Raw genomic sequence first — 8,545 nt, 5'->3', positions numbered from 1 at the left:
GAACATCAACTGTATCTCCCCACGGGCACAGTAAACTGGCATGATATCGTACTAATATTTTGCTTTCAGTTTATTATTGATCTGGAAAAAATTGGCCTAAAGTTTTGCGGTTGTATATTGAATGTTAAGTATTATTATGTGACGTACATTAATGTGGTATTTTTTTTCCTGTTATGTTTTTTTTTATTTAGTTATTTTATTGACTATGAGAAATTATTTCGGTTTAGGTATATAAAAACAGTTGAATTTGAAATTACATATAGTGATTTATGCTATATCTTATGCTCCTAAATATAATTGTTAGTTTCATTGTTTAAGCTCATTTTGACAACGATATGGCTGTGATGCTGCATGCCGATTTGGGGTTAAGTCTTAATCTTTCATTCATTCAAATGAGTGTTTTTTCGCTTTTGCCTTTGATGGTTCCATTCTCACGTCGAAAGCCATAACTCGTGACATCGCCGCGATATGGCACGATAAAACTAATGTGGCGTTAAACTTCATTCAATCACTGATTCTCCAGACAATTGTGACGTTCTGCCATTTCTTCAACCAGATATTTCGTTCCAGAAACCACTGGTTTCCAGACAAAGGTTTTCAACAAAAGTTTCAACAAAACTATACCATTGAAGGCATAAGGTTTCCAGCACAGCATAAACCATGCGCTTGAAAACAAAGATTTCTAGCTCATCCTATGGGTGCAGATAATGCTTTCCGCCAAACCAAACCCTTGCGACAAAGGTTTCCAATAAAACAAACGCTTTCAAACAAAAGTCAATCTTTCGCTGCATACATTACAAAATACCACGTTTCAAAGCATAGGGATTAACAGATATCATTAAAAGGGAACGTTCTGGAATTTCTCTGCCTCCAATGTTCTCGAATCCTGATGGCAACAATTGCTCAACAGCGCTTGTTTGCTCATTTAGATGGTATAGCATGTCGTATGTTTTTACATATGACTTCCTCCATTACCGGGAGAGCGGACCTGGTCGATCGGTTGGTTAACATGCTTGTCGTATTGTCCAATTACCGGGACACACAAGGTTCAATCTACCTTTTGACAAGGTATATATGGATTCCCCTGCTCTCTTTGTTTGTTGGGAGTTTGTCAAAATAAGCCTCGGGCGGTTCTCGTATGGCCTGTTTGAGGAGCCTTATATATACCTTCGGTGAAGACTGTTTGTCTTTTACAAGTGTGGTGTACATGCTTGCGCGTCACATTTTTCAATAACTTGCCAAAGGTTGATGGTTTAGACTGGGACACTCCAGTCTGCTTCACCCATAACTAATCGATCGCCACCTTAAAAGTGAAAAGCAATTGAGTACGGCATTAAGCAAAGTACGTCCACCATCATGACAGAGGACCAGTTACCATTAGATCAAACTTCGGGTGAAATTTTAAGCGTTATATCTGGAAAAGTTCTTCAGTTCAGTTAGACATAGAGGCCTACATGTATATTTTCAGATAACACGTGCGCATAGAAAGATTTCAACATACAATCACATTAAACAATAAATGCACACCATTTTCCAGCAATGCACAGACTACAGTCGATCAGTCGATGTTATTACCGTGACCGTGATCGCAATGTTTTAAATGATCTGGGAACAAAGGCCTTACATATCTTCATTAGCAGTTACGGTACTATCTGAATTGGTCATCTATACAAAACACCCATATATAAAGTACTGACTATGTATGAAAACCCTACTTCAAAATCGAGACAGATTTTTCCAAGGCCCAGTACTTATGCAGTATTTTGCCGCATGATCCAAAGGATTCTGTATCTGTGACATTGATCAGGGCAAAGTCTCGCAGAAATGTCTTCAGAATTTATAGTGCCCAAGGAGGGAGCAATGCATAGGGCCTTCGGGAAAGGTGTGTTTATTTAACAGTTTATAACAAATCCTTAGCTATGAGCTCTGTCCTTCCCACACTTACCTTTAGCAGTTTGACATTTTCACATTCCATTAATCACATATACTAAATGTATATGTTCTATCCAGACTGTGGCTACAGGCCTACGTGTAGGCCTCTGTGGCAAATAAGTGTCCGACATGCACGCCATGCATGCGGTAATAACACAATGTGAATATGAGTAGCCTATTTAAAAAACAGAACGAGGTTTTTTTTTTTTTCAAATATAGTCACACACGCAGCTTTTTCCTAGATTTTTGAAGTACTAAACTGTTATGAACTTATTTAATTTCTTAAGGAATGTATGAAATGAGTTTGCAAGTCAAGCATTTATGAGACTGGAAAGTCATCTTATAAAGGGAGAATACTGACGATTGGGTTGTTCACAACTATGTGTTGAAATTACCTCCCCTACATGAACAACAGTTACGGTCAAAAGTCCATTATGTAGAAGTGTGCAGCTTTCCTGTAGCTAGTCTCTACGGCACTTTACGCTTTTCTTCCATCTCTAACATATTATGTGACGTATCTGTGCAGCTATGTACTTTTTTTCTCTAGATTGCGCAGCAAACGTTTGAGAAACCGCTGATATGTGGTCGGAAACAATATTCCACACGCGTTTGTGTTGAAGTAGACAAACCGAGAGGTTTGTAAAAAGATATAACAATGTCTTTGATATTATTTGTTTTAGAGTTTTTTTTAAATATAAAAATAGTCAGTGGATTCTTAACTGTATAGCATCAATGATTAGAGAAATCGTAGTTCTTGTAGGAGCTTTTTACATTAGGTTTTCCATGATTCAGTCCACAATTTCAAACCAGAAGGTTGGCATATTTCTCCACTAGGTGGCGCGAGCTTCTACAGATGACCGTAACATGTGCCGTGGGTACTAGCTGGGAAGTTGCATACCCGGTACTTCTAGGTAATGGACCTAGGTATATTTGCCTAAACCTTGGAACGGATACGCACTAAGTAAAACCCATGCATGCAGGTCGCATAATATGGCTTTAACATGCACATATATAGGGCATATGTATGGCTGTTAGGATATATAAATTATACCTCCAATGATGTTTGGGGAAAAAAATCATCAGAATTGCACGAAATAGGCCTATAAATATTTTCATAAAATGCGAGAAAAGTATGCATTATATGCTACCGTACTTTACAATTTAAACACATGTAAAATAAAATGCAGAGAATATATTGTGGGTGTGCCCACTATATAGTATCTTCACTTTGGAATACGAAAAAAAGAAAAAGTACGAAAATAATATACATTATATTTTACACATGTATACATATATACATACACCGATATATCATTTTACATCAGTGTACAAATGGCATCTTACACCTGCCAGTACATCGGTGGGACTATATCTTTAGGAGAATGGTTATGTTCAGCCTACATGATGACGAAGATGTACGTAGGCCAATCCCTGTGTACAATTAGCACCGAGTACAGATTTTTTTTTTCAGTAAGGCGAAAAACGTTACAGGCTCAATTAAAGGAGAAGAAAATGTAAATATCAATCAAATACCATTGAAAAGAGTATGCATTTTCTCGCTGGCGCATGCCATAAAAAATTATAATATGTACTTCAAGTTGATAAATTATAAATAAAGTCAGCGCCAACATCAGCTGTGGCCGACTCCATTTTGCCAAAGAACTAGTCTTCTGTGTTAGGAGAAGAATTGCCGGCGGAAACCGCCGAAGTGCAGTTTGAACATTTCCGGCAGAACTCAGATAGTAGCTAACAATACAGTTCGTTTTCCGCTTGACGATCGGGAAACCGGACTGTTGGACATAGGGTCCGAGTTTACACGAACAAACCGACAGTTTTAACGACCCTCATTGACTAAGAGGCAACACACCCCCAGCATAAATTACAGGGTGTTAAAAATGGAGGAGGCGATGAACTCAGCGATTTATGCCAGCTTTGCCGTTTTCAGGCTTTACGTGTATGGAGAGAAAAAATCGTAAAATAATGCAGCAGGCCCCACCAGATAGAAAAAAACGTGCACTTTCAGCCAATAGGCTCATGTTTTAAAGTTTTCTTTTCCTTTAACTTTCACGGGAAATCATACAATCTTGACAGCAGTAGTTGGTCGCTAGGGTTAAAATGTAAATTTATCGATCTAGTATATTTAAAAGATTATATCACATATTTTTGCTTGTTCGTTCTATAAAATATCTATATATCAGGAGCGGAGGAACGTTATAAAATTTATGACGCAGTTTAGGCGATTTCTGGTGAAAAAAACTGTGATAAATCCGAGATAAACTGCGCGTTGTCTTTCGTTTATTAAGCATTTTAATAGGGGCTTAGCTCCCCCACTTTACCGTAGGCCCGGTATTTAAATATTTAACAATAATTAAATCAATAAATAAAATATCGATATAGGCCTAGGCCTATTGTATTTTTAATCTTTGCAAAGACACCACCCAATCAACCCTCGGGGCTTGCCGAACATTTCCGACAAACATTTCCGTGAAAGCAAGATGGCGGCGGCGGGAGATACGCTTTGCCGATGTTGCGAGATGTTTTCATCAGCTTTCCATGTAATTTTGTTGTATCAAGTACCCGGTAGTTCAAAGATCAGCGGAACTGGCATCATACCTTTATGTTGGTTTATTGTAGTGGTAATATGTAAAGGCGCAACTGATGGCGCATTTAACATTTATGAAATGAGTTCACAACCTGTTACCGTCTAAACTTCAAAGTGTGCTGGGCTGACAATGGATTTAAACAGTATATTTCTTTAATAAAGCTTAATACCAAGTGAAAGGTTGAATCATTTGCACATTTTATATCGCAAATATCAGTGGTCATATAACCTTTGGAGATATCATTAGAGATACTGAAGTACCAGTGCTTCCTTAAGTTTACCTATATGTATTTCCATTTACCGTACATGAAGGTTCAACTTCAGTATGGAAGTGTGACCTTGTGGCATATGATACAGGGTCTTATGCTACAAGTTCATGAGTGTTACCTTTACCAGCTGGTATAGGAGCAGGACATTGATGGATTGTGTTCTGACTTGGTACAGGATTGCTTACAGTATGCTGTGAGGCTGGCAAGCATTTGTTTAGCACCTGCTAACAAACATGGCTCCTCTGTGGCGGACATTCCCAGCCAGATCAACTGTTGACACAGGTATTAACCCCGACTGACACCTTAACGTAGCTGTGTGCTTAACTTGACAAGATAAAACCATCCATCTGAGCTACATCTAAGCCCTCCTTCTTGTAATCCTCTGGTTTTCTTCCATCATCACAAGGAAACACAAAATGATGGGTACATATAAACTGCTGAATATATAGCTATACATAAGTGTAGGGTAGTAGATACATCTGTATCCATCTGTTTTAAAGTAAATTGTAAAGCTGGGCATCCTTATCTCAAAAAACAAGGACTTATGGCTGAGGTGGAAGTAACTTGAAACCTACATCAATGGCAGTTTTCCAATGTTTTTTTAAACATAAAATTTTGGTTCACTTGCTGTCATTGGCCACTAATAATATAATATTTGATCCTATTCTGTTGTTAACTATTCAGACAAATGCATTTATGTACTTACATGTAGAAATGTAGGTATTCTTGTAGGTGTAGATTTTGTCATTGGTTTACCCAAGGCACTCCAGTTTCCAGGTGAGTATGGTGTTAAACAATCACATTATTAGACAAATTTATAACTCATTTTGAGAGAATTCTCTTTCAGCCTGAGAATAGTTTGACCAGCATGTAACCATTTCATCTAGTTTATTATTATTATTATTAATTCGTTTATAGTTTAAAATCGCAATGAGGATGAAGAAAACTTGTGTAGAGGGATATAGATAAACTAGAGGGATATAGAAGGCAGATTATACAATACTATCACAGGAATTTATAGTGGCTATCTTTATCTGCTTTTAGTGCATAAGTGCATAACATCAATGTTATTATTATTGTTGTCACAATAAATTTGAATTATCTGATTAAGAATGTTAGGCTTCATATTGCTGATGATAGATATACATTAGAGAAACATTAAAATGAAATTCTACATTTATTTTACCATTTACATTTTTTATGAATAAAAAAATAAAAAATTAAATAGTATGACTATTGGTAGTAATCTTGTATATTTTTCCTTTCTACTTTCATTTACCTTGTGCTGTCCACTCTACAGTAATTATGCTGTTGAAATGGTTGGGTTGAGTGGACCCTTATGGTCTGATCATAGCTGACCAAAGCTTTTAGAGCATGGACATGAACCTTACGACTTAATTTAATATTTTAATTTTAATAATTTTGCATATCTAAAACAACCAATTATTTAAGGGACCTGACATTCTAATATGAGTTTTCTGAATATTGTTAGCTTAACCCTCCAAGCCAGAATAGCAGGTATAGGACCCGATCCTACTTTACATGTACTGCACTCAAATAGTGTGTGGCACTATGTGTCTGTTCCACAAGTTGCTTCATCATTTTTTTTTTTTTTTTTTTTTTCATTTTTGGCTAATGAAGTTTGCTTATTCATTAACTGTTACTTATCAACTGCTTGTGATTGCTTTGGAAAAGATTTTTGCAGAATTTGATAACTAAACATAGTTGCCTTGCATGTGAGGAAAATGTGAAACAAAAACATATACGGATAAATGATTGAAAGGGTGTTCCAGTAAACATACATTTTTTGGGTTCGTGGAAATTTTTATTTGACTTCTTTTTATTGTGTTTGGAAGATGTATTTGGATGCACAATTGTCTGTACATTTCTGTGCCCTGTGAGAAACTGAAAAAATCTAAATCAGAACCAAAAAAAAAAAAAAAAAAACGGGCCTAACAGCTAATGTTGATTACTACCAAATATTTCTTTCTTAAAGTACAAGTACATCACACAAAAGATAAAAATAGAAATACGTGATTATTTCATTCAACATATCCAGTGATTATTATGAAAATGAATAAACACTTTCATTTAAATATATGTATATGTAGTCATCACTGATTAAATACTTTTCATATTGACTGTGTCTGCAAGGGTTTGCAGCGATGCACAGAAAACTGTGCTCAAATATGGCAAACAAGAATGTCCATAAGTTAGGAGTGTGTACTTCAGCATGTACCTCAAGGTGAGTTTTACAATGTAGCTGCATGAATCTGACCAACAGAATTCGTTTTTGACAACCTACATTTTCTGTTGGTGTATTTGTAGTTTAAGCCTCATCTGAGTGCTTATCAACAGTAGGTCTGCTCATCATCTACTGTTTCATGTATTGACAGAATGGGTCCATTAAAAACCCACAGTTACTCTGTAATGTATACATTTGGTGTTATGTCATGTACTGTGTAGCCTAGCTCAAACATATCCATATACATCACTTATTATGGCTGCAAGTGTGGATGACAAGAGGGATATTCACTGTCAGACTAACAGATCAGGGGGAAGCCTGCCTCTGCATACTGTGACGTTGCTTTGAGTCTGTGATGAATACTAGAGTTTAGCGCCCCTGACTGTGATAGCTGAGGAATTCACAGAGCTCTGATTGACACTTTACCTTATCCCCTTACCTGTGTACGCCCGTGCTTTGGCCTGCAATCTACACACTGTAACACCAATGCAAAACAGACGGGATAATTATACCGGTGTAACAAAACTACACAATTGTTAGTGGCCTGGCTATTTTGCTGCCTGTTTGAATGCCATCTGTTTGAGACCTCCTTTATAATACCTGAGAACAACTCCAACTGTTCATTTTGTCAAGTGTCATGAAATCAAAGAGTCTAATGAGGCTGTAAGTCAGTCTGCTGTAGAGAGGAAATGGCACCTGGTCACGAGAGTTCAGTCCAAAACCCTGATTCTCAGGTAAGTCAGCAGTACTTACATAACCATCAGCATTCTGTACTCAGTAAAATGAGGGATGTTGGGTGTCATAAAGTTTTCTAGTCAGCATTGGCTGAATTTTAACACTCCGTTTTAAAGCCTACTTCATTTCAAGCTGACATATACTATGATAATACATATCATAACTTTATACATTCATGGATGTTTTTGCACCCCAACTTCCAAGTGAACTATGGAAATATGTGCAAGTACATCAGTGCCTGAAGTCACTTTACATATGTCTATTTTTTTTTTTTCAGACTGGCATGTAAAGCAAAGTATGTTTTGTTTTCTGCTTGTAACATCATGTGTATGACTCTCATTTATTTTTTTTTTAAATAAATGAGAATAACTACACTTGATATTTCATAAAGAGGCCAGAACTTTTCCCCCATTTTGGACTGCAGGATATACTTTTACAAGTTAAACATTGTGGCTTTATCATCAAGATCATGATTGGGTTATACATTAATAAGCCTAAAGCTGTAAATATTCTAATGCCTCAAAAGGTTATCAGATTGTAGTTTAGTTTTGTATCATAAATACCTTGTTTATTGACAACCCTGAAAATATTTGATTTTTATCACATATACCATGGGTGTTATGTTTTCACCTTTCTTTGATTGCCTGTTTATTATGAAACCGGAGGAAATGGATGTATTGTTCTCTTATAGGGTATTCCATCCGGATCATAGAGACGAAAATTCAGAGCTGATCTAGGGGTTGTGCCACCTTGTCAGAGGTA

General features: G+C 36.6%; 1 protein-coding gene across 6 annotated transcripts in view; it reads left to right on the top strand.

Moving 5' to 3' along the window:
- Positions 1–4,419: 4,419 nt before the first annotated feature.
- The window catches only part of LOC135461793 (zinc finger protein GLI3-like), an 81,065-nt gene continuing 76,939 nt past the window's right edge, over positions 4,420–8,545 (top strand). For 3 of the 6 annotated variants that reach the window (XM_064739030.1, XM_064739029.1, XM_064739025.1), the window contains exon 1: positions 6,794–8,542. The gene's annotated coding sequence lies outside the window, so the exon portion shown is untranslated. Of the gene's footprint in view, positions 4,488–4,532; positions 4,552–4,978; positions 5,086–5,535; positions 5,581–6,793; positions 8,543–8,545 lie in introns of those variants that run through there. The other 3 variants (XM_064739026.1, XM_064739027.1, XM_064739031.1) reach the window with 3 other exon arrangements.

This window comes from Liolophura sinensis, chromosome 1 (assembly GCF_032854445.1).
Source record: "Liolophura sinensis isolate JHLJ2023 chromosome 1, CUHK_Ljap_v2, whole genome shotgun sequence".
NCBI lineage: Eukaryota > Metazoa > Mollusca > Polyplacophora > Chitonida > Chitonidae > Liolophura > Liolophura sinensis.
This window is presented reverse-complemented; position numbering and strand designations above follow the sequence as displayed.